The 25,501-nt window shown below is 48.0% G+C and overlaps 1 protein-coding gene across 2 annotated transcripts in view; it reads left to right on the forward strand.

Moving 5' to 3' along the window:
- Positions 1-25,501, forward strand: part of LOC138480915 (acrosomal protein KIAA1210-like) — a 1,033,315-nt gene that overhangs the window by 141,970 nt on the left and 865,844 nt on the right. The window lies entirely within an intron of this gene.

Raw genomic sequence — 25,501 nt, forward strand, 5'->3', positions numbered from 1 at the left:
CTTCAGTGGAGATCTGTGTGCCATCTGCATATTTGTTGATGTAAGAAACCAGGAGGGTTCTGAGCGGTTCCATGCAAAGGTTGAAGGTCAAGGGGGGAGATGCTGGATTCTTGCGGGACTCCACAGGGGATTGGTAGAGTTGGTGATCTGTAGGAAACTGTTTGGAAGAGTTGGTTTTCAGCAAGATAGAATTTGATATCCATACAGTGATGTAGAATGTCATTGAATGTCAATTATGTTGAACGGGCTGTGAGGTCCAGGAGAACCAGGAGGAAAGGATGGCCATTATCAAGGTTGTTAAGGACATTTTCATTAATCTTGATGGTAGCAGTTTCCGTGCAGCATCTGGGTCTAAAGCCAGATTGGTGGGACTGAAGGTTGTTGTTGGAGGAGTTGAGTGGGCACTACTTTCTTATTTAGGAAGGGAATCTCGATGGTGGGGAGGTAGTTACAGAGGTCTTTTAGGGTCTTGTGTTGGTTTCTTGAGAAGCAGTAGGATTTGCCCAGTTCTGAGGGTCCGGGGGAAGATGCTTGTAGTATGGTTGGTATTGATAATCGTCGGGTATGGCGCAGTGCTTCAGTCAGGTCTTGTGTACGAAGGCAGGGAGGATGTTGTCTGCATATGATTTGGCTTTGGGGGATGATAGGTTGGCTGTCACGTCTTTCTTTGTGTCTTTAAAGTTGTGTTGGTGAGATGGGATGGGTGGTGTGCTATGTGATGAATCTGAGGCGATTACCACAGAAACCCTGGCATCGGACCCTTCCCATCTGGCCAGGGAAAGGCAGACACTTCCTGACCCTGGGGGTGGTGTTCTGCGGGAGGATCACATGGGAGGGTGAACAGGTCAGAGGAATGGGATAATACCTTTACAAACTTTCCCATAGACCCAATATTAGTAATGGCCTATTGTAAAACTGAGATAGAAAAAGCTAATTGTAACATTGGGGACTTCCAAGTCCCACAATGCCCAAAGTACTGGGAAGGTGAAGAGGGATCTGGAGGCCTAAGACTGCAGGGTGCAGTCTAATGATTTCAATAACCCACACCTGAGAGGGATTATAAAGAGCCCCCTAAGGTTCAGGCCAATAGTTGTTGCCGTGGTTGCAGTTGTTGCTGTAATAGTAGCAGTAGAAGCAGAGGGTGGTGGAGTACTATTCGTGACTCCACATTGCAGCAGAAGCTGAGATTGATGGTTTCGTGAGGATCTCTGCCCTCAAGCACTGTGTCTGCAGAGATTGCTGTAGGGAAGGCATGGTATCGCAAGTATGACACTGGCAAAATGGGTACAATTTGTAAAACCTTTATTGTAGGGCTGGAGAAACATTGTCCGATAACGATCAACAAAGCAGTCCTAGTGGGGTCCGTCAAATCAAAATGGCCATGCTAACCAACCTAATGCCTGCCCGATCTCTTGTACAAAAAAGTTATAAAGGAGAAATGTCTGCAAAGGAAAAATCAGTGTTCAAAAGAATAATGTGGTTGAACCAGCTCTCCTCCCCATGTCGACCTCAGAGAGTAAGGCTGTCCGCGTAGGTAGGGTTACATACTGTGGCTCGGTTTTCAACACAATAAACCGTTCCAAAATGTGGATTGAGGCCCACCTGAGCTTCCACATTAAAGTCTCTTTTCCTGACTTCCAAATAATGTTTCAACAAAAAGTTCACATAGGCCCCCCCGTTTGTCGGGCTCAGACCTCTCGCAAAAAAGTTCATGTAGGTCCCCCTCTGTTGGGCTCAGACATTTCACGACAAATTTCAACAAAAACTTGCAAGGGGTCTCTTCTCCAAGCTTATTATACTTCGGGTCTCACTCTGTCGGGCTCAGACCACTTTCGGATGTCGAAGACTTTAAAATATGCGTGGCTTTCTGTACAGACCACCGCAGGAAAACTTTGACTCAAAGTTCACGGTTTAACTTTCACTCTCTTCTTCTCTAGGAAGTTCATCTTGCTTACTTCACTTTCGCTGTATTCCCTTTATTGCTTCAGACAATGTTCCTTTAACAGAGACTTTCGAGTTGGCTACTTCCTATTGCCGGATCACACCGTTAATTAATATCACTTATTTCACAGCTGTCCTTACTTCAAAGTTTATTCACAGGTCTGCCTTTCTTCGCATCTCATACACACGCGTGCAGCCTTGACTTGCAATATAATGTTGCTACTTCAAACTTTAATACACACCTGTGTCTCAGGTCGCTTGCTAACTCACTGGCTGTGTGCGTTTCTTTATTGGTTTTACAATTTCCAATTCACGAGTCAAAGTTAGTACCACAGGCTTTGCCTCGCCTCCCTAATCTACCGTTCACCCTGGTGTCTTTGAAACACAATGCAGCCTTCTGATATGGGGTCAGGCCTTCTGCACCTGTCTTTTGTGGCCTGTCAGAGGCGACAACCTCCAGTAGGGAACTCTTGGGGTGTTTCGACCCGCTGCTCTCGTCCTTTGGTATGTCACTCTGCTCCAGTAGGTTTGCCTTTGTCCTAGAAGTTCCGCTCATACTTGTGTTCCACCTTGCTCAGTGTGTGTCTCTAGCTTCTGCCTTTTATTTGTGTAAGGAGAGCTAATTTGTATCGGGTGTATGAACTTAGAATCAAGTGCCTGACTTTGCCTGACACTATTAGCGGGATATGTCCAGTACGAAGTGTAAAAGTTAAGGTTGATACGCGGTCACCCTCTTCTTTGGCCCAGTGTTTGTGTAAAAAAGGGTGCGGGGGGAGTCTGGCCTCAGAAAATCCTAAAAATTAGGATGGGTTAGATGAACATCATGGGGGGGGAAATAACACGTCTCGTGATCGGCTGCCTCACCCACACTCTCTTTAGATCCCCTGACCCAGGTGATCCTCCTGCACAAGTCCACCCCAGGAACTGGATCCAAATGTGATGGCCGTTTCCTGGCCTCCTGGATGAGAAGTCCTAGAGGACTAGCGGGCAAGACACCCTCTGGTTTCTCACATTGTGTGGCGGGAAGTGTTGATACTGAAGACTTCCTCCTGAAGATCTCATGTGCAAAGTCCCTGCGGTGCAAAGCGTTCATCTTGAATGGTTTCCCCAAAGTGAAGTGTACTCTGGTGGCAGGCGAGTACTGGAGCACTTCTGGAGTGAGGGCCGCTCTTTACCTGACCAGTGTGGACTGCGTAGAGAAGGAGGACGCGACCTACCTGGGAGTGGGAAGCAGAGAAAGCAGAAGACATGAAGACACAGGCAGCAGAGCGAGCGGATGCGTATGCAGCACCCAGTGAGTTCACTAGTTGAATTTGACCCTTGAACCCTCTGTGATCACCTGCTGGCCTATGCTTCTAATTTTGAATACCAAACTAATATTAAAGAGGCATAAGTGGTAAATTGGGCCTGACTTTTCATACCCAAATAAGGCTCATCAGCTAAGGTGGCAGAATAAGAATATTGGGGGCAATTGTAATGTTGAAGATGATAAAAACCACCATTGCCAAATCCAACAGAAGGCAACAGGAAAAAACATTTACAGTAACCAATATTGCCCCAACCCAAATAGGGCAGTTAAGATCATCAATTGTGTAGTCTATTGTCACCTAGAGGAAGACGCAATCATTAAAGACCCAACAAGCATTACCGAGACCCAAGAAGAGCCTGGGTAATAAAAAGCCATTATCCGCATTTGGTTAATGGGGAGACAAGTGTGGTAGAAGAGCTGCCCTCCTGCTAGCCAGCATTCAGAAGGAGAAGAGCAGAGTCTGCATTACATGTGGCATAAACCACACTAATGTGGTTCATGTTTTTGTAGAAGTGTTTATCCTTGAAGTTAGTGAAAGCCAAAAGACTTTACAAAGTTGTTGTTGCTGAAAGTTCAATGACTTTGCTAAGCTGATGTCAACTGAACTTTGCCACAGAAGCACTTACAGTAGAATTAAAGGTTTATGGTCCTGGCAGGTGAGTATACCAGGGCATGTGACCTTGCAGTGTTAGACCTGGCAAGTGAGAGGACCAGGTGGAAGATATTGCACTCTGTTGTGATTAAAGACTGTGGAGAAGATGATGTGGCAAAACCAGTGCCCTATATTGTGAATAATTGGAGAATCATCCTCACAAACTAATTTGGTTGCCATTAAGGAACTTTGAAAGTATTTCTGTTTGAAAGAAATTGTGTTGAACATTTTGTTATATGTGGAGAACAAATTTGTTATTTCCTTTGAAACTATTAGGAAGTTATATTGAGAGACTTGTTGGAGCATTGTTTTCCAGAGCAGTTATAAAACTGAGCTTTTCTATTTTGAACAGTGGATACAAAATTCCTGCTTTGAATCTCGGGAAGGGAACATTACCTAGGTCACAAGGAGAAACCGTTATTAAGTGCATGTTTGATATAACTGTGGTGTTGTTATGCTTTGAATTGCCATAGATTTCCTTCATATGTTTGTTGTATGTATAAGGGTGAGGGACAGATTCCTTTTGTTAGTGCCTCCTTTTTAGTTATTTTGGGAGGCAGGGAAATTCTCTTTAGGGTAGGGATAGTGAGGCATTTATCAGACCCTTTTAAGTTAATAAAATGGTGTCTTATGAAACACCTTCACAAAGTCAGTTGTGTGGATGTCTGCTGGCAGATCCTGCTGAGCTTGTTGATGACCTCAGATTTTCTTTGAGGGAGTGTGGTACAAGCGGATTGGTGAGAGGGTTAACGCAATGCATTATGGCATTGATGCGGGCTGTGCTTTGATTGTTGGGCTATGATGTTCTGGTAGTAGATGGCATTGGCAGTAGTGATCATTTGTCTGTGTGTAGTTCAAACCTCCTGGAACACAGCGAGGTGGGATGTACTATGGGACTGCCGCCAAGGCTTTTCTTTTTTTCGGATGGTCTTTTTGTTGTGGTTGAGTTTTTGGGTGTACTAGTGTGGAAGGTTTAGGCTTGTGGTGTTTCACTGGAGCATGGCAGTTGATATTGGTGTGACCATTTTCACAATTCTAAACGGAGGATTTGTCCATTCATGTCCTTGTGCAAGTATAAAGTTGTAGTGTGAGTCTTAGTTACTATTCACTAAGACTACTGCAATGTCTCAGCCCAAACACCTTGTCACATGTTGCACTATACTTCCGCCTGCAACGACCACCGTTCCACCACTTTTTTCAGTACACTTCCACCACTGGATCTGGAGGCTTGTATGCTGGGCTTCCGATGAGTGTTCTTAACTGGGGTAGTGTGATTAATGTGAAAGGGTATTGTCAGTCCGACATGTTGAGTGGGATTGGAAAGCTGTGATTTAGGATAGGTAGGGCAGTGATGAGGGTGAGAGATATTACCTTTCCTTGAGGTTCAGAGTGTTAACATGTCAGTGGTGATCTTTGTTCGTGGACTAGCGATTTAACTATAAGCCCCACTGACAGTCACCAGGGTGCTGATGGTGCTGGTAATAGTATGTACATAAGGGTTGCCAGGGATGTTAAGTCGCTAAGGAAGATTTTGGCATGTGGTAGAGGTTTTTGTGGAGAAGGTGCCTGAGGATACCCTGCTATAGGCCGAGGATAAAAACCCTCGGAGTGGAGTATGATAAGGTCTTGGAATTATTTTTTTTTAAAAAAATGTGTTCTCCCTCAATGAATGGTCCTGAGTGAAGGTGCATGAGGGACTGGGAGTGCATCTCTGAGCACACTTGCTGGTTGGAGCTGATAGAGGTGAAACAGAGTAACCCCTCCGCTTGGAGACCATCTTCCATGAGGAGTGAAAGGCAGAAGCCCTAAGCACTTGGGTGGGGCAAGAAATCTTTCAGAATCACCCCCTGACTTGGGCTGCCAAATCAGAGTCTCCCGGTGACTGACCTGAGTCATACCAGCACAGTTGCCAAAAGAGGAATGGGGACACATTGATGTCTGCAGCTTGGGTATGGGGAGTGGCAGCCATCTGGGCTCTGGAGCTTTTGGACATAGGATTGAGCACCGGGCCAGCCACTATAGCAGGTCCCTGAAGATCCTCGAACTCAGACCCAGTGTGCAGAGCGGAGTAGGCCTCTGCAAAAGAGTTCCCCAGTACGAGGACCACAGAGACCTCCTCTGACACTAGTTCAGTGAAAGGGCTCAAATGACAGAGTTGGATCATCAGTAAAAGGCTAGATGGAGATGCCTTAGGGACAGCCCGAGTGGAGCAGTGGCTAGTGTTGTCGGGCTTGAAAGAGGGCTCCCAGCTCGGCTAATCCCCTAAGGAAATCCTCTCACCGGGCTGCCAAGGAAAAGAGGTTTACTCACCACCTTAGAATGGATTAACCTTCTTGGATGATCAAAAGGAAAAGATCAGAAGATCTCCTCCCATGGCATCAACCAAGCCCTGATGCAAAAGTGCACCACAAAGCTCAAAGGCTTCCCAGCAGTCCAGTTGGCCTAAACACATTAAACTGAGATCAGGAGCTGCCGCTGAAAATTACCTGAGAGCCAGTCCTTGCTCAAAAATCAAGGCAGATATATAAATACTGTGGGGAACCGGCAACAAAAAATAAGGGGTGCATCAGGCATCAAACAGATCTGACACAGAGAAAGGGACAGAAGGAGCGTGGGGGTGGGGGCGAGATTAGTGTGACAGGGCCATCATTGTGGCCATCAAGGACGGTGGGGAGCCTGACGCCCAGTACCCCTTCTCAGTGCTAGAGAGAGAGAGCAGACCCCCTTCTGCCCCTCCTTACCTGAGGGATGTCGATGCCGGGGCCAGGAAGGACCGGGCCCCCGCAGCACGAGGGGACGCAGTTGCAGGGAAGACACCCAAGCTTTGTAGCAGCAGCCAGTGCTATGCTGCAGGGATTGGAAGCGTCACTACACTGGTCCACATAAGGAGATGGCACCAGGAAAAGAAATGGAGGGGTGTGGCAGCCTTAACAACATTGGCTGTCAAAGCACAGGGGTGCATGGAGTCCACTAGCCCACCAGGGAGATTTTTTATTTTTATTTAATACAAGGCCCCCGGGCTAGCCTTTATCATCCACTAAACCACCAGGGACCCGTATGGGTAAAAGGCCCAAGGGAGGCCTGCAGGCGTGCATGACTCCTAGAAACCATGCACCGGGAATGGGCGGGTTTAATTGGCCCTATGAAGCCTTCTGCAGTCACAGAGGAGGTGGTGGGGTATACAAGTGTGCGTGAATGCTTGAGTGTGGGTTAGTTGGATGATGGCAAAAGTTGGTGGAAGATATCCGAGAGACCAGAAGAGGTGAGATTGACTGGAGTGCTGAAGCTATTGATGAGAGAGGGTCGGCGGAGTATGTGTGAGTGAGCGGAAAGTATGAAGAGTAGGAGAAGCAGGGTGGTAGTGGTAGCAGAGTAAAAAAAGTGGGGATGAGAGTACAAGGTGGTAGTTGTGGGCAGTAGTACGTCTTGGTGAGTGTTAGTCAGAGGAGAGAGAAAGTAGAGGAGGCGAGCAGAGCAGTGGTAATAGTGACAAGGAGTGGGAGAATAAGAGTAGTGGTAGGAGTAGCAGTAGTAAAGAAGTGGTGGTAGTAGTGGCACAGAAAGTAAGGAGGAAGGACAACATTACCAGTAGAGGTCCCAGGGAGTGGTAGTCAGTGATCAGAGTGATAGTCATCATATCACGTTTGTTTTGGAAATGTACAGAACATGTCATAAAACAATACAAAAAGATTTTAAAAAATCAAAACAAATAACAGGATACAATGTTTAAAAACATACAAGTCAGCATGTCATGCCATACTCGTGATCAACGCTTCCTGATACAAAGTGCCAATTTGAAATAAATTAGGAGGACCCTCCAACATGTGAGATTCAGCCCATAGCAAATGAGTCAAGGCAGGCCGATACTGGTCAAAACCCAGTTCATGGAGCAAAGGTTGTAACCCAAAGCCTCTCACTCTGTAATATGCAAGGCACATAAATAACAGGTGGGTAAGGTCCTCATATAAGGCATCACACAAAGGGCAGGACTGTTTGGCCCTGTCCCCAGACCATGCTGCCACCACAGCCTGTAGCTGGACGCAGTCAATCCGTGCCCTGGTTATGAGGATACACTCTGCTGGGGACAGCCCATAATAAATAATTCTGTGGACCAGGAGACATGATAGTCATTAGGTTTCTGTTCTTTGGTTTCAGCATCTCTATACTTTCTCTCTTTGTCCCAACGTGATCATAGAAAAGGCTGGTCAGCAATCTTACTTCACCTTGGGATAGGACATTTAAAAGGAGGGCACACATGTGTAATATTAAGTTCCATCATTTGTTTCCTAATGTGACACAGCCACTGAACCTTTCCCACAGATGTCTTAACAATCATAACATTAATCAGCTCATGGGTAAGGGCTGCTTTCTCGTTATCCCACAACCTAAGCCAATGAAGAATATCTGCAAAGAGATCACATTGCCAATCAATCTACAACCCAATTCTAGGTCTACTTCAACATTCGTAGGTGAGGATGGCCGACCAAAAACTTTCTTAAAGGAATGATTCTCCACTACATGAATGGAGTTAACATTGGTGTATCCCCAGAACTCCATCCCAAATCTGGCAGCCTAGGCCGCTTTGCCATTATATAATTTCAGCAACAGATCACTCGGTTTGGCTCTGTACATACCCATAGACCTGATGACTCCACCCATTGCTTGCTTAAATCGGACAGCTTGTTTGCTCACATGGGGAATAGGGCCACAATTAGAAGAGAACCTGACCCCTACATAGTCAAGTGATTGTAAGAGCAGGAGTAGGAGGAGAAGTCTGATCAAAGGGTGGAGGTGGATAGGCGGAGTGGCAGGTCGGAGGACCGTAGTACACCAGGAGGAGAATCTTGGGGCATAGTGCAACGAAAGGTTGGCCAAAAGCGTGGTGTGTGCAAGAGGAGCAGGTGGACCTGGGTGGAAGGAGGCACCATCTCATAACACCCATGGAAGTACTAAGCAGGCTAGGTCAGGGACATCTAGAAGACCCCTAAGGAGACAGGTAGCAATAGTCTTAGGGAGAACATCTTAAGTCCCTGTTAGAAGATCATACAGATAGTTGGCACTGTCCAATAGAATGAGCAACCCGGTTACGGATGCCTGGGCTGGGAAAGTTGAGCCAGAGAGGGACGGCCCTAGCACCAAAACCCAGAGAACCCTAGAGCGCACCTAAAATTCCATCCAGCCTGTCTGGGAAAAGTACAATAAACGGTATCCCTACATATTATCCCTAACACAAATATCGCCGTACATGTGGTCTTTTGTTTCGCCATAGGCGATAATTTTGGGGGGGATAATTTGTGGGTGCGAGGGTTGCAGGGGTGTCCCCCGCACTTTTAAAAATAGTGCGGGGGTGTCCCCCGCTGGGTCCATGGGTCAATATCTCTGCAAAATATGGCAATATTTTTGTATCGCGATATTTTTGTGGGGATATTAACACATGGAACCCAATAAAAACCATTTGACTTGTGAGTCGGCCTGGTTATTTGTGGCAGAACACTTCATCACACACCGGTGTGGCTGCGTCCTGCACATGCATCTCACCTGTGCATGAACATTCTTAGAGGGGAAGCATGTTCTATGCTTGCTAAATCATAAGTCATGTCTGTGCTCGGCACATTCCCCCAAATGTATGGAGAAAAGGGGACAGGACGTAATTTATGCAAAAAGTCCCTTCCTAGCAGACTTGCTGGGGATAATGGACTAAAAAATGCATGATTATCTGAAGTTGAGCCAACCAAAACTGTCAAGGGTTGCATCACAGAATGTATCACTGGATTATTGACAATACCTAGAGTTTGCAGTGTTTCAGATGATAGTGGGGCATTTGGAAAATCTTTACATTTGATTGCTGAACGATTTGTCCCTGTATCTATTAGACATGGTATATTTGTTCCCATTTGCATTTGAAGTATTTACCTTCTTACGCTACTGGTATTAATGTATGCAGAGTGTTGGGGACGGGGGACCCAGGTAGGCCGAGCTGTGCTGGGAGCACACAAGTGCGAACTCGTGGAAGGCCCAACTCCTTCCCTTAGCCAAATCAAGAACAGGTCCACACAAGAGCCAAGGTACTACTGAGGTTTATAATAGCCAGTAAACCACAGGGATCACATATGTGAAGGAAAGTTCATGCATCTCTCGGAGAAGTCTGGCTTGCAGGGCAGTTTTGATGACTTGTGATGTCACAATTGGCACCAGTCTCTGGAACCTTCCCTGAAACCTACCTCCACTCGGTATAGGTCGCTGAGGAGTGGTAGGTCCATATCGGAGCCTATAGAGACATGTTACTGGACAAGACCATGTCAGGTGTTATGCTTGGACCATACCCGAAAACTGTTACTTGGAAAATGTTACAGTAAGCAGACCTCATGATTGGCCAGTGCACACTGTCATCCACCCATGCGGTCCTTGGTTTTGATTGGCTGATCCGCGAGCCCCCAAGCCTGGGACAGCCGATGTTCCCAGTTCGCTGGCCACCTGTGAATGGTACATGTGCAATTATGTGTCCGCAAGGTGCAACTATTTGTCAGCATCATAACCATGTGTGAGCCATAGCTGCCATGAGAGCGTCCCTTTTCACAAGGCAGAACTGTGTCATGCATGTATCAACTTTGCTGCAGACCTTGTCTGGTCAGTGAGACAGGTTGCTCTTCTCAGCCACCATATCTTGGCAGCTCCTCAGCTCGGCCAGATCACGTGCCTGGAGACCACGTTTGTGAGCTTGAGTCTCTGAAATATTCTGTATTTTGTCGGAGAGTGCGCCTCTCCTGCAGCCGGTGTTACTTTGGTTTAACGTGAGGAATGTCGTTTGCAGCATTGCGACCTTGGCAGTGGCTTCGTTCCTGCCACAGTAGTTCTACTGCACAGCCTTCTGTGAAGCTTGGGGTCTCCCTGGGATGATGGTGACCTACTAGATTTATTTAGCCATAGCCTGGCTTCTACTATACGCGTCTTCCATAATGTCCATAGGTTAGTGCGTCATAGCTGACGGGTCCCTTGAGTTCTCCTGTCGTACCAAGAGTTATTTGCATGTAAACATCTGCAAGCATTTACACAAGCCCTTCTTATTTCTTGTATTATGGTGGTTCTGTAGTAAGCCTAATGGCAAAATAATAAACATGCAGACAGTATGTTTATGTCACTGTCCTCTAACTCATAGAGCTGTATACCTGTGTTTTTGATGTAGTTAGGTGTGCGTGTCCCCAGAGTGTGCGGGTAGCACGTGTGCTTCATGTCTAATGAGGCTATGTCGTTGTGATGTCTCGAACAACTTGCAGCATGGTGTCTTGTTGCTTTAGTCGATTCTCTCCATGTAACTTTCCAGCTCCGTTGTGTGCTTCTTTGTCCACTTTGGGTAAGGTTTGTACTGCTGTAGGGTTGTAGGGCCTGCTGGGAGGGTACCTCTCGTGATAGCTGTCCACCGTAGGAGCAGTGGGAATTGGTCTGGGTTCATATGAACGGCAGCCATATTGTCTCTGGTGCTTCTTCCTGTTGGGGTGTCTTTCGGGATGGGTGGGCATATTCTGACTTTCCCTCTTCAGTCCCCCCTCTGGCCGACTTGTCGACCACACCACCATTGTCGGTTCCATCGTCTACCAGATGCCACACTTTCATTATCCCAGCCAGGTGTCCGTAGTAGTTGACATGATCTTCAAATGACCAGTACACATGTATACACATCCGCCTTCGGGTTTACAATATACCTACTACCCTACGTACTTCTTCCGGTTGCATGGGTTTTCTACTCTCATTCCTGGCGGGAATATATCAGACGCTGTTATTTGTTGTCTTGGACTCTTTCTTTGATGTCATCCATTTGCTCTCCCTTCTCCAGCTCCATGAGTAGTTGTATTCCTACTACCTCTTTAGCTGTCTGACATCTTCCAATGGACATCCCTATTCCAACCAGTGATGCTGTTCCCAGTATTAGTCCACCAGCCAGTACTTTCAGGCCATCAGCCAGCCAGGAGAGCATCCATGACCAGAGGTACGCGAACCAGCTCTTGTCCTTTCGCGTCCCCCTTGCTGCTTCTTCCATTTTTGCATACATGTTGGCCAACTGGGCGACTGCATCTGCCAGCGTTCCATTATCTTCATCATTGGCAGGAATGAACGTGCAACAGGAGCTTCCTATTTTCGCGCAAACATCCCCTTCCCTCGCTGTGATGAGTTCCAAGACATATCTGTTCTGGAGCGGCACCAACATTATCACTCTGAGTTCTTCTTTTATTGCATTGAACCCGTTTACCATCGAATTTATGGTGACCATCAGTTCCCAGCGGGTAATTTGCAGCCATTTGGCATTTGCATACGCCTGTACTCCAGGGAATAGTGAGGCAAAGAACATTTGTGTCCTGCTGAACAGTCTGTGCGAGGCTGGTACTTCGTTCAATGCTGCTTCTGACCTCCCCCATAAGTAATTATCTTGTTTTTTCACCCTGCTGAGTGTCTCGTCCTTGTAGACATTCAGTGGTTGGCCAGTTACGGGAGTGTTGAGCGATCTTTTCTTCCTTCCTGTTGATTGCATTTTCGGGAATTTATCAAGCTCAATGTCTTTTCTTGGTACCACTAAGGAGGGCATGTTCATGTGTTCTAGGTAGCATATTCCTCCCCAGTTTGGTGGCAGCTTGCTGTATGCCTTTTCTACACAGGCCCAATAGTGATCCATCAGCACAGCTGTTCCAGTTCCCATCTATTCTTTTGCATCCAAGGTTTTCTCCTACTTCTTCACCATTGTGTTGGTAACAGAGCGCTGTTGTGGTGAGTGGCATTATTGGCCTAGATCCAGCTTCGTTATCTACCCATGTCACCCGTTTTGCGCTTATGTCCCACTCCTTGAGGCATTTGTCATTTTCCTCCTGTACTCCATTCACTGCTGCTTTTGCTAATGTTACTGCTTTGCTTCCCACTACTCCATCTACCCCGCCATCATCCATATAGACTTGTCCATGAATCAATATTTGTGGTCTTTCCCAGCATCCTGGTTCTCCTCCAACCTGTCAAAACTGGATTCCTCTACCCCTTTCTCCTCCTCACCTGGGTCTTCTTGTATCTCCTCCAACCTTAATGCTTCTGTCTTCTTCCTTGTTCTTACGCTTTCTCCTGACTTCTTCTCCTTTTTCTGACGTAAGTAAGGACGCGCTCCCTCGGTGGCCACCTTGATCTGGGTGTTTTACAGATCTTAGGGAAACCCGAGGAGCACGCCCTTCGTGCTGGGAAAAAAGCCCAAAGGCAAAAAACCCTGAGAGATCGTAACTGTCCGTCTGTAGATGCGGTGAGTGCTTGTTTGAAAGTATCTTTCAATTGTCCTTGGAAACAGTACACCAATTCTCCAACAATTCCTCCGATGGAGTTAATGATGGGTTAAATATAGAAATCAGAGTCCAGTAGTTTCCACAAAAGAAAGAAATAGGTAAGAAAAAGATAACGGGGAAGAAATAGAATAAGGTAAGACTTCCGATACAGTGGACGTCGGTAAAGTAAAGAGAAAAGGCTGAGAGAGATAGCCGATGTAGACACATATAGGGAAATAGCGGCAGACACAAAGGGAGGTTAGCGCTATGTGTATAAACGAATAGAGAAACAGAACCAACCGCTACCTTACCTTAACCTGAAAACACCCACGTGAGGGAATAAGGGTGAAATACATACAGAGAAGGGAGACAGGGAGTGAATTAGCTCTGAACTGCAAGTCGCCTCTGGAAACGAAACTGACAGCGAACGTAACGAAGTCGATACAACGCGCTAAGCGCCAGTTTGCATCGTTGTTTATAGTTTCCGGCGGCCATGTTGGAAAAACACTAGACCTTCAACCTGGAACAATCAGAACCATGTTAGTGGTATTTCCACCTATACATGAATTTCCAGGGCTGGTGCATGACACAACCTCTCTCCCTCTCCACTTACATGGTAGGTATTGTAATGTTATTGTCATGATGCCTACCCCCGGAGCACCAGGCCAGGCCCAGCACCCCCGGGAGCAGGCATCATGCCCCCGGGTAAAAGCCCAGCGGCCCCTTATAGGGGCTCTTTGGACTCTGTCCTGGCGCCGTTGGCGCCAGGCTCATGTTGGACATCAGTCCTGGCGCCATAGGTGCCAGGCTCATAAAGGAAGGTGTTTTGTGCACTTACCTGATGCAGAACATGCTGCAAGATTCAGGCCTCCCTGAGACCTGAAAGGGACTATTTTTTCATTGGGACTATTTTGCCACTCGGGCGTGACCAGGGAAGGATACTTACCTGGAACTACTTTGGGGGGCTATTTAAGCCACGCCCAGACAGTAGCTCACGCTTCGCGTTGTTCTGCATCCAAGCAGCTGAACGCTCACCGTGTCTGCTCCTGCATCTGGTCTCCAGCCACGCCCGCCTCGATCCTGGAACACCTGTAAGGAAAGAAGAGAAGAGAAAGGTGAAAACCAAGAATTTTATCAAACTTCTTACCTGCATCCGGAACCTTCACGCCAGCGTTCCTGAGAAAAGACTTTCATTTAAAAGCACCGCGTTGCTCGCTGCAGCGCCGCGCTTCACTCACCTGTCCTCGGGAGTTCTTCTGGCTCCACCGCGACTGTCTGCTCCGGTCGCCACATCTATGCGCCTAGGGGAGAGAAGAGACAAAAGGTGAGCAGAAGGAACATATGAGGAAAGCTTAATTTTCCGCCATTACACTTACCGTTCTTCTGTTGGTGGACCATTCCTCATTTCGGCTCGGCGCTGCTTTGTTGGCAGGTACCGCACCCCGGCCCCTATGGGGAAAGGACAAAAGACATTACTGGAGGAATATAAAGACATTAAGAGGGGTCGCCCCCATCGCTAACTCACCTGAGTTTACCATCGGCAATTCAATCCCAAAACGCATCGCCTTCATTCTGCACCTGAAATAAAGGACAGATCACAGGTTAGGAAGGCAACAGAAAAGGAGGCTCAACATTTGAACTTTTGTAATCTTCATACTTACGGCGTTCCGCTCGGAAAAGTCAAGTGGATTTTGCCAGCGCCATTCTGAAAACCAGTGAAGTAACTGGACAAGCACCCCCCTGCACCAGAAGCAGGATGGAGAGTTCATCCTTTCAAACCATAAGGTGAGCTTCAACCGGGGATTTCGGAGGAAGTAAGAGAAGAACAAAGGGGGGAAGGAGGGAGCAAGCACACTATTCTGCAGACTGTTAATTCCCTTTCATCTGCAGAAGGATATTCCTACGGGCCAGACAAGCAAGATTTGAGGGTCCTGTTCAGTCGGTGTTCCGAGTTCTGCGTATCACGCTCGGAAGAGGCCACAGCAACCCAGACTAGACCAGCGCCTCCGTGGGAGTCAGGTGAGCGTTAGTTATTGTTTTAGTTTCTCCTTTCTCTGGTCCTTTGGTTATGTACTGCAGCCCCTATGCGAGTTGCCAATAGTTGTTCATCATGGGTAATGTTTTATTATAATTATCTTCATATGGGAAGGTTGTCGTAGACATCCATCTTAAGGTCACTGATTCCCCTTGGAATCTTCCCCGTGTTTGCTAGATGCATCAGGCATTGTGCTGTTGCTGTGGGAATGTCTGTTGCTACGAAGGTCCTGCAAGCACTCCTGGCATAAGGGATCAATGAGCAGACATGGCAGCTCTCCCTGGTTGTGTCCCTACCAATTTTGTACATGTGCTTATACCAGATGTTCGTTGTGTGTGCAGTGTCTGTAAGATATGTTTCTACCCCTTTCATGTCTGTGCCAACACTGTGCTTACCTCTACTTATCTTTTCAGCAGTGTCGTCCGTACCACCTCACACAGTAGTCCGTGCAGCTTGGATCGGGGAAGCATTAGTGTGGGATACAGCGTTGACATGCAAAACAAGATATAGCTGCCAGAGGGCAGTGGCTAAGAGTCCAGTAGATGGCAGTAACCACACAGTAGACGTAACTATTTTTATTACAGAGGGAACTAGAGAGCCGTCCAAGATGGCGGCCTCCCTGTGAGCTCCGTGAAGCTCCCACGAAATCCTGAGTAATCGTTGCTATCGTGTTGGTGAAACTAAGCTCTGACGCCGGCATTATCTAGGCGAGGCGCTTTCGAACCCAGATCCACAATTATTTTGCCTGCTGCCTGGTGCTTCGCTTTGAGACCCCCGGTGGAGAGGAACCACCCCACCCCCTTCTTCCCCGTGCAGGCCTGGAGTCGCGGCCTCTGCTCAGGTGCTGAGGACTGGGGGCGTGGAAAATCGTTCAGTGTTGAGGAGCCTGTTGCCCGACTGCAACATCCGGCAGGCGGCGGACTCCGAGAGTGCCGGGTGAGCCCTGCGCTGCTGCGGCCCCTGGGAGGAGCCTGAGCGGAGCGACCCAAACAGTGCCGGTGTGGGGAAGAAAGTCGAGGGAGCCACCCGCGACCAGCAGCAACCCAGCTACGAGCGCCCGACGCTTCCCCTCGCTGCATTCACATGCACGGCGGAACGGCAGCAAATCCCCAAGCTCCCCCATGTAACGGGCAAGTCAATGGAACCGCCAGGGCCTTGACGGGTCGCGTGACAGCGAGCCGGGAGTGAGCGGCACTGACCATGGACCACGAGGCATAACTCCTGAGGCCTCATCGGCCTGGAATCCCGCTGCCCCCAGTCCAGAAAGCAGCAGAAAGCGACAGGAGGCGCGACCCAGGCACGCATGTCGGAGAGTCCGGGGAGAGGAATCCGGCAGTGAGCGGCACCCCAGGGCCCCAGTGCTGAAACACACTGAGATGCCTCGCTGGCCCTGGAACCCCAGACACCATACAGAGGCACCCCACATGGACCCGAGCCCTGAGAATTGCTATAGATTTCCCGTGGCGCCGGGCCTCCGGTGCTAACCCAGAAGAGTACTTCCCAACAGCGCTGCCACCTCCCCCCAACCCAGCAGCAAATATCCGGCGCATAACGAAGACGCCATATCATAAGAGGTGGCACAAGGCCCTGTCTCCAGGCCGGCTCGCTCCGCCACCTGGCCCGGCAAGTTATAAATACAATCGTCCTGCCCGATCGCATGGACAGCACCACTCAGCATCCAGAGTCACGGACGCACCTGTCAACAACAAGAATGGGGAAACCAGACAGATCGCAAAGAAAGCTGCCCTTTGAAAGCTGCTCCTCTACCAAAACAGAGCCCCTTAACAGTAGGTCTCAGTCCCCCACCCAGGCTCCACCTCATGACGGAGAAGAATCACAGGACTTCGATATCAGGGTAATACTACTTGACCTCAAAGCCGGCATAGGAGGCCTGAGTAGCAAACTAGACACACTTTCTGCCAAAGTGGACCAGCTCCAACACCGGCTAGACGGGCATGCGAACCGACTAGACACTGTCGAGCAGAGGGTCTCAGACCTTGACGACGGGGCGTCAGCCATGGCTACCAGTGTCTTCACTCGAAGCACAGATGAAAATAGTAACGGCCAAAAATGAGGACTTAGAAGGTCGCTCCCGGCGCAATAATATAAGGATCGTCGGAGTCAGAGCGCACCAATTGACCACCAAGATGGAGGACCACGTAGAGAAGATCTGCACTGACTTGTTCGGCCCTAATATCCTGTCCAAGCTTTTTGTAGTTGAACGAGCTCACAGAATACCTAACTCAAGACCGATCCCCGGGACGAACCCACGTCCCATTATAGCTAAGCTGCTGAACTATAAAGATCGTGACGCAATCCTCAGGGCCGCAAGAGACAAAGGAGATCTGCAATACGATGGAGATAAGTTACAGTTCTTCCCAGACTTTTCACAAGCAGTCCAGACACAAAGACGGTCGTTCACAGCTGTGAAGCGCAGACTACAGGAAAACCAAATTCAGTATTCAATGATATTCCCGGCGAAACTCTGCATTCAATTCGAAGGGAAGACCCAATTTTTCAACACTCCCGAAGAGACAAGTGACTATCTGGATCGTAACGGCTGTAGGCCTGTCCATAACCATGGTCTCCCGCAGAGAGGGAACCGCCCGAGGAGAGACCCGCCATAAAGCTAGAGCCGGGAGCTAATAAAAATCAAATTCACCCGCTCTCTGCCGACGCAATACATTCATCTCCACGAAATAGAAATGCAACAGTGGGAGAGAGCAACCTCGTCTTGGAGGGCTACTAGCGCCCCTTGCACAGCTATGTTGACAGTTTGGTTTATAAGGGATTGTTTGTCGTGGGTCTATTGGGGGTTGCCCACCCAAGGGAGGGATCCAAGTTCAACACAGCCGCCTTTCACCCCGCACCCTCACCCCGCAATGAGCACGCAGCTCGAAGCTGCCCAAACAGAAGCCAAGCTCACCAGAATCTCGCATGAATCTATTCCATCAGTCACATCATCCAAATCCATCAAATATAAATTCACCAGACCTCCCTGATGGAAGCGACAACACTTAAGGTCGCCACCTGGAACCTTTCGTGGTGGTAACCAGCCGGCGAAAACAAGGAAAGTCTTACAATATCTCCGAAGGTATAAAATCAACATTGCCATATTGCAGGAAACACATCTCCTGCCATCGTCGGAACTGCACTGGGCCAGATCCTGGGGCTGCCATAGGTATTTCTCATCATACTCATCCTATGCCAGATGAGTCGCAATTTTAATAGATAGGAGAACGAACTTCAGTGTAATAGACTCGCAGAAAGACTCTGAGGGAAGAGCCCTACTGGTGAGGGGGATAATTGCGGGAAAGGAAGTAGTAATTGTGAACTCTTACGCTCTGAATACCGATGGTCCAAACAACTTTAACTGGGTGATGTCCCAACTAGGAAAAACCAATGCGGCAACCATTATTGGGGAGCAGATCTCAACACACCAATTGATCCCAGACTAGACAAATCCCACAACACAGCGGGGAACCCGTCCAAAGCCAGTGCTCAAGTTCAAGAGATCTGCCAGACATTTGGCCTAACGTACACCTGGAGGCAGCATAATCGTGACGCGAAGGACTATATATTCCACGCTGCTGTCCACAACACCAGTTCCCGGATTGATTACATCTTGGCATCCTCCCACAGCCCATTCGTCTGGGGGACGAGTCAAATCTTGCCACGCACCCTGTCCGACCACTCAATGATCACACTCGACATCTCCCTAGCGAGCGCAACAGTTCCTGGACTCAACTGTAGATTCAAACATGGCTCTCTCGCCGACACAGTCTTTGCAGATGAACTACGCAAGGAAATAATGGCCTTTATCGAGACAAACGTGGGTTCTGTCGAGTCCCCCGGCACCATTTGGGAAGCTCTAAAATGCTTTGTACGTAGCATATGCCTGGCCAAAGAAAACGGTATACTAAGACTGATCCGGAGAGAGCTCGCAAGCAGTGAGAAGCATTTGAAAGCTCTAGAGCGTCAAGTTCTCATTGCTCCAAATTCACACACTCAAGCCGACCTAAAGGAGGAATTCTGAAGTTCAGGGAATCGGCCGAACGGGAGATAAAATTCCTGGGTCATGGTCACCGGATACGGCAATATGGAGAGGGACAGAAACCAGGCACATTGTTGGCCCGCCTACTGTCAATGGACAAAACCCCGACACGAGTTGAATGTGTCAAAGACGCTCAAGGACAGCGGGTATATACTCGGGAGGAAATCGCTCTCACGTTCCGGAACTTCTATCAGAACCTGTACAGTTCCAAAGGTAACTCAGACCCGAACTCTATACAGGAGTATCTTAACGACACTGAGCTATACTGGGTGGAGGCAGACCTGAGAGAACCACTAAACACTCCGATAATGGAGGAAGAAATTCTGGAGGCAATAAAATCCCTTCCAAACTCCAAAGCGCCAGGACCTGACTGGCTCATTGGAGCGTTTTACAAAGCCCACGCATCCATCCTCGCCCCACTCCTGCTCCGCGTCTACGAAGAAGCAGTCGAGTATGGAAGCCTTCCCCCCCCCCACACTGCGCGAAGCCAATGTTATGGTACTACATAAAGCCGGCAAACCCCCAGATGAATGCGCATCTTACAGGCCGATCTCCTTAATCAACCTGGACAATAAAATTCTTGCCAAAATACTTGCAACACGGCTACTCCCTCTCATGCCGGCCGTGGTGATTGGTGACCAAGCCGGATTCATTCCAGGACGCAGTACCACATACGGCATCAGAAGACTGTTCGGAGTCATCGAGGCCACAGATCCAACACAGCAGGCGATCGCCGTACTTCTTGACGCCGAGAAGGCGTTCGACTCTGTTGAATGGCCATTCATGATCGCAACGCTTCGACAGATGGGCTTTGGTAATTTCTTTATCAAGTTAGTGTCTCTGTTATATAACGACCCTCGGTCATACGTCACTCTGGGTAACACTAGATCCACGAGCATATCACTAGAGCATGGAACAAGACAAGGCTGCCCGCTTTCGGCACTGATATTCGCCCTCATCATGGAACCTTTGGCTTCGAGATTACGAGAAAACCAACTGCACTGAGGGCTTAAACTAGGTCCTCATAGATTGATTGTTTCTGTTTACGCTGATGACGTCATATTGTTTCAGTGACCCCCAAGAGAATCTTAACCCTGTAATGCTCCAAGTGATAAGATTCGGCCAAATGTCAGGGCTAAAAATTAATCATTCCAAATCGGTAGTGTTTCCCTTAACCCCCAATACAACTGAATTCATTGACGATCACGGCTTTAAATGGGAGCACTCAAAGGTGCGCTATCTGGGCATCTACATGTCACGTAACCCTCATGAGATTTACAAAGATAATTATGTCCCCATGCTAAATTCAATGCAAGAGCGTATCCATAGGTGGAAATCATTACCGTTAATGATATGGGGCAGAGTATCCTTGATCAAGATGGTCATTCTTCCTAAACTTCTGTATTTATTTATAAACATCCCACTACTCCTTCCCAAATCCTTTCTCCCAAAAATTAGGACGGCAGTTCTAGAGCTCATATGGGCCGGCTCGTGTCGCGTATAGCACTCTGGTGTTGCCAACATCCAAGGGGGGTCTGGCGCTCCCAGATATAGAAAAATACTATTGGGCGGCCCAGGCTCACTTCCTGAGTTATTGGTACGCAGATCATTTTGTTCGCCCACACGTGCAAGTGGAACGAGCCCTGGCCTCACCCGACCTGCTAAGCGCGGTCATTATAAGCCAAATCCCAGTCCCATATAACGCGCTTAACACAGTCCTGTCTACATACGCAATCTGGAAAAAGATGGCGACCAAATACGGAGTAGACGTGAGATTCTCCCCTCTACTTCCAATCAGATTTATTCCCGGCATTCCCCTCACAAACGAAAAAGTGTTTCTAATATGGGCTGACAAGGTCAATGTCCACTCACTCGGAGACCTGTTCCCTGAGGGCACCTTTCTAACCCCACAAATCGTAAAAGACGGGGGAGGCAATACTTCCCTAGATGTTTTCCTGTATTTTAGATTACGCCATACCTTACACAAGTTATTTCCCTCATTTCCTAAACAACCCCCCACCTGGGAGTTACTACATAACACTATTCAGGCGCAGGGGGAAGGGAGATTGGTCTTGCTGTTATATAAATCCATGGTGGCCGATATTGGGAAACCCAACACTAAAACCCAGCAAAATTGGGAAACTGCCATTCAGGAGACGATATCCACAGAAGATTGGTCCTATATCCTAAACCAAACCCAAAAGGTCGCACTGAATACTCGTTACAAATTAATACATTTTAACTTTGTACACCAAATATACTATACCCCAGTCAAGAAGCACAAACATCATCCAGACACGTCGCCCAATGCGAAAGATGCGCAGCGGCTCATGCGGACTTCCTCCACTTGGCCTGGGACTGCCCCGGAATACGACGTTTCTGGAATTCAGTCTTACAAATAACTGCTGACATCATAGGCGAACAGGTGACCCCGCTTCCCCTGGGGCCACTCCTGGGTCTCGCCAAATACCTTCAAGCTGCATCGCGTAAATTAGCAGCCCATCTTCTGGTGCTGGCCCGGAGGAGGATCGCCATGTCATGGGGCAGAGGCCCACTACCCAAACTCGATGACTGGAAAAGAGACATAACATACTGCCAGAATGTGGAAAGCGAATTTATAAGAACCCTACCATTGCATGCACGCCCCCCAGACATCTGGGGACCGTATATCGCATATCTGCTAAATAGTAATGAATCTGTGGGCTCTGATTTATCCGGCAACTGAAAGGAGACTATGGAACTGAGATCCTCCACATCCCTTTGAACATTAAATTTCGGACACTGATGAAGACTTATATTGGGCTCTAATCTCATACGGGGGTGGGAGGGGAAAGAGCGGCTTCGGGGTGGGAACAGTTAATGGGTAATGTTATGAAGTTTTTTTTTTCCTTTCCTCCCTTCCTTTTTCTACCAACCCTCCACCTTTTACCCCTCCCCATTTCCTTTTCCTCAAGTTTTGATCGTGCACCTTGTTGGTGCGATTGTATTTCGAGGGTATATAAAATTCAAAAATAAAGTTTAAAAAAAAAAACTATTTTTATTACGTTCACCATTATAACTTGCGCTGCCGTTATGCAGATGATGAGATGATAAAGTTGACCGACTGAAAATTGCAATAAAAGGCGTCATTATGTTAGTATTTGTACGTATTATCAATCTCTGCATACTAAATCAAATATCTGTTCCCAAATATTCTGTATAGAGTGTGGGCAGGACAGGATATGTGCTCTGCTGAAGTTGTGGGTATACTTGGGCTATGTATTCTATGAACCCGACGTAGTACAATTCTTGTGACCGAGCTCTGAAGTGCCTGGGTCTTCTTATAGCATGGACAAATTGGTTGGAGAGTGCTTCAGGGTGATGAACTGGGGGCAATATCAAGGAATTTCTACCAGTTGCACTTTTCCTAACAATTTACATCAACAGTTGCAGAACCCTGCATGTGCAAAGAAGGAAAAATGTTTAAGACAGTGTTACTTGTAGTCAGTAGTACGAGCTGTGCGTGCGGTATGGCAAGTTAAATCATATTGCTACAATCCAATGTTTCAGATCAAGGGAGGTGATTTGGGCTGGGCAGAATAGGGGCTATCGTTTTTCACTTATCTAGTTGCACCAGTGTTGCTGTGGGAACTTCAGGGACTTGGGAGCATCTGACCATAGGATGACCAGTAGTCTCTAGTTCATTGGGGTTTGGGATATTTGTGCTGTCTTGTTGTTACGCTCACCTGATATCCCCGGGGGCGTCTGGAAGGCTCTGAGATCTGGAACCCTGGATGCTTAGTTGCCCAGTGCTGAATAATGAATCTTAGTTATTTGTAGGGTGAGCTATCCGTCCTGCGTTTCGTGTGCAGGGTGGCTTGACTTTTGTTGGTGAGCTGCGCTAGTTGCTTCACTGGTGCAGTACGCCTTCTTTGGGCCCAGGCCTTCTGTGACCCCGAATCTGCTGGTAGGCAGGTAGGTTTGTTAATTGTAAGTCTTTGTTCTGTTTATGGTGGGAATTTGTTAATGTCTTTATCTCCTTCTTTTCAGGTGCGAAGGTCTTGATGCTGGCGTGCCGGATGGAGAGGCACGTTTCTAGATAGGAGAAAGCGCAAAGCGCAGCGCCTTTATTGTCTTTTAAAGCTAACTTATGTTTTCTTCTTCTCCTCACAGGCTGCTGTGGTGCTGTGAGTGGATGAGAGCGCAATGAAAAAACAGGCCCCCGGAATCTGTTAAGGCAAGTACAGCGCTGTGCGGTTGTTTAATATTGAAAGCAAACCTGAATATGTCTCTTTTCCTTTGCAGATGTTGCTGTGGTGCTCTGGATGGAAGCGTGACGTAGCGGGTTGGAATTCAGGTGCGACTGATGGAATTCAATGTTTTGGAAGCGCGTTCTAATATTGTTTTTCCCTTTCTCATTATTGCAGGCCGCAATGTTTGAACAGCAGCTGTGGTAGCGGTTCGCCGGAAGTCCTTAAGCAAGTACTCACAGGTGAGTGATGTTTGTTCTTCTCTCGGTTTCCACAGACTGCAGCCCAGTTGAGATGCTGAGTGCTGGATGGTGTTTTTACAGCAAGATGCTGAAGACCAGGAGCTGGACACAGTGAGCGTCACGCTGCTGGTTGCAGAATAACACAAAGCGTGTTCTGCAGTCAGGGTGTGGTTTATATAGTCCAGGGAAAGTAGTTCCAGGCCTGCCACACCCAAAACACTAGACCGTAAGGCTTGGTTCCTAGCACTAGACTGTGTGGGTGCTTCCATGTTGGAGTTAAAGGCCCATGTACATAAATGAGACCTAGTTTTAACAGCCCTTCCTTCTTACATATGAGCCTGGTGCCAAAGGCAGGAGCCCTTTTGCAGTGGTTTTAAGGCCCTCAGGGTTCTGGTGGGAGTCTGCTCGTGGCACAACTTGTGCCCCCTCACAGTGGTAATGACACTTGTTGATCGCTTGTTGATTGCAGACACACTTGCCTTGCAGCTTCACTGTCCGGTCTGTTACGTCCTCCACAAGGTGAGGGCCGGTGAAACGGGGCACGCTCCAGCGGCAAGTAAACATTTTCGATAACACATAGTCCCGTATTTGAATTGGTGGTTCCTTGTGTGTCTCCTGGTTGCTCGTGTCTTCTTGTGCGTTGTCTTCTGGCCTGCCCTTTGTCTGTTATACCTGACGATAGATAAAAGAAGCGCTAGAACAAGTGAAGTTACGTAGTCCTATATTTCCTGTCCTAACCCATCTGCTGCATTCTCGCAATCCCCCGGAGCCCTTGTGGGTGAAGCCAATGGAAGGTGCCTTCTTCGTCCTGTTACCACCTCATGGGGCATTAAGTGGTGGTCGGAACCAGGTTTTTTGCGCATTTTGAACAAGGGTAAGGGCAGGCAGTGGAGCCAATTCTTCTTGGTGTTCCTTCAGGAGGCCGTTGAGGCATTCACACACACCCGTTTGCATGTGGGTGGTACGCACAGGCAAATTATGTGTTTTATTCCTAACAGGGCAGTGATGTGCTGGAACATTGCATTGACGAAGTGGGGCCCTTTGTCAGACCGCAGGACCTCACAAAGGCCCCACCTTGGGAATGCTTCTCGGACCAGGAATTTTGCAGCTCGAAGGGCATCAGCATGGGAACATGATTCAGCCTCTATCCATCTCGAAGGGGCATACCACTACAGTCATGTAGCGGTAGCCTTGACATACTTGGATCATGTCCACGCAGGCAACATGGAGGTGTAGAAACGGGTCTTGGTATGGTTCCTGTCCCTACTATCAATGTGCGGCCCGCAGTAAACTGCTAGCACTTCAAACAGTTGCTAATAAGTTATGCTGCATGGCGTTCAGGTCGGGACAGAAACATGATCCTCCAATGTGTGCTGCAATGACCTCTTTCCTTGTGTGCGTGGGGTAATGCAATTGCTCTAGGGCTGTTTTCAGTAACGTAAGTGGCATGACCACTTTCCCTGTGTTTTGCCACCATAGGGTGTCATTAGGGGACATTGAACATCCTCCCTTTACCCAAAGTTCCTTTTCATCTTTTGGTGCAGCTGCTTGCAGCTCCATTATCTGTGTTTCTGGTAGATGAGTATATCCATCCTTTTGTAACGTCTGTCTTACCCCCCCCTTTTGCTTTTGTTTTCCTTCAAGTCCCACAATTCTCCAAAATATGATGTACATTTTGCCTGATAATCTGCGGCTTCATTACCCCTTGAGATTAGGTCTTCCCCATTTGTATATATTTGGCACTTCGCA

Source organism: Ambystoma mexicanum, chromosome 5p (genome assembly GCF_040938575.1).
Source record: "Ambystoma mexicanum isolate Mex_15411 chromosome 5p, UKY_AmexF1_1, whole genome shotgun sequence".
NCBI lineage: Eukaryota > Metazoa > Chordata > Amphibia > Caudata > Ambystomatidae > Ambystoma > Ambystoma mexicanum.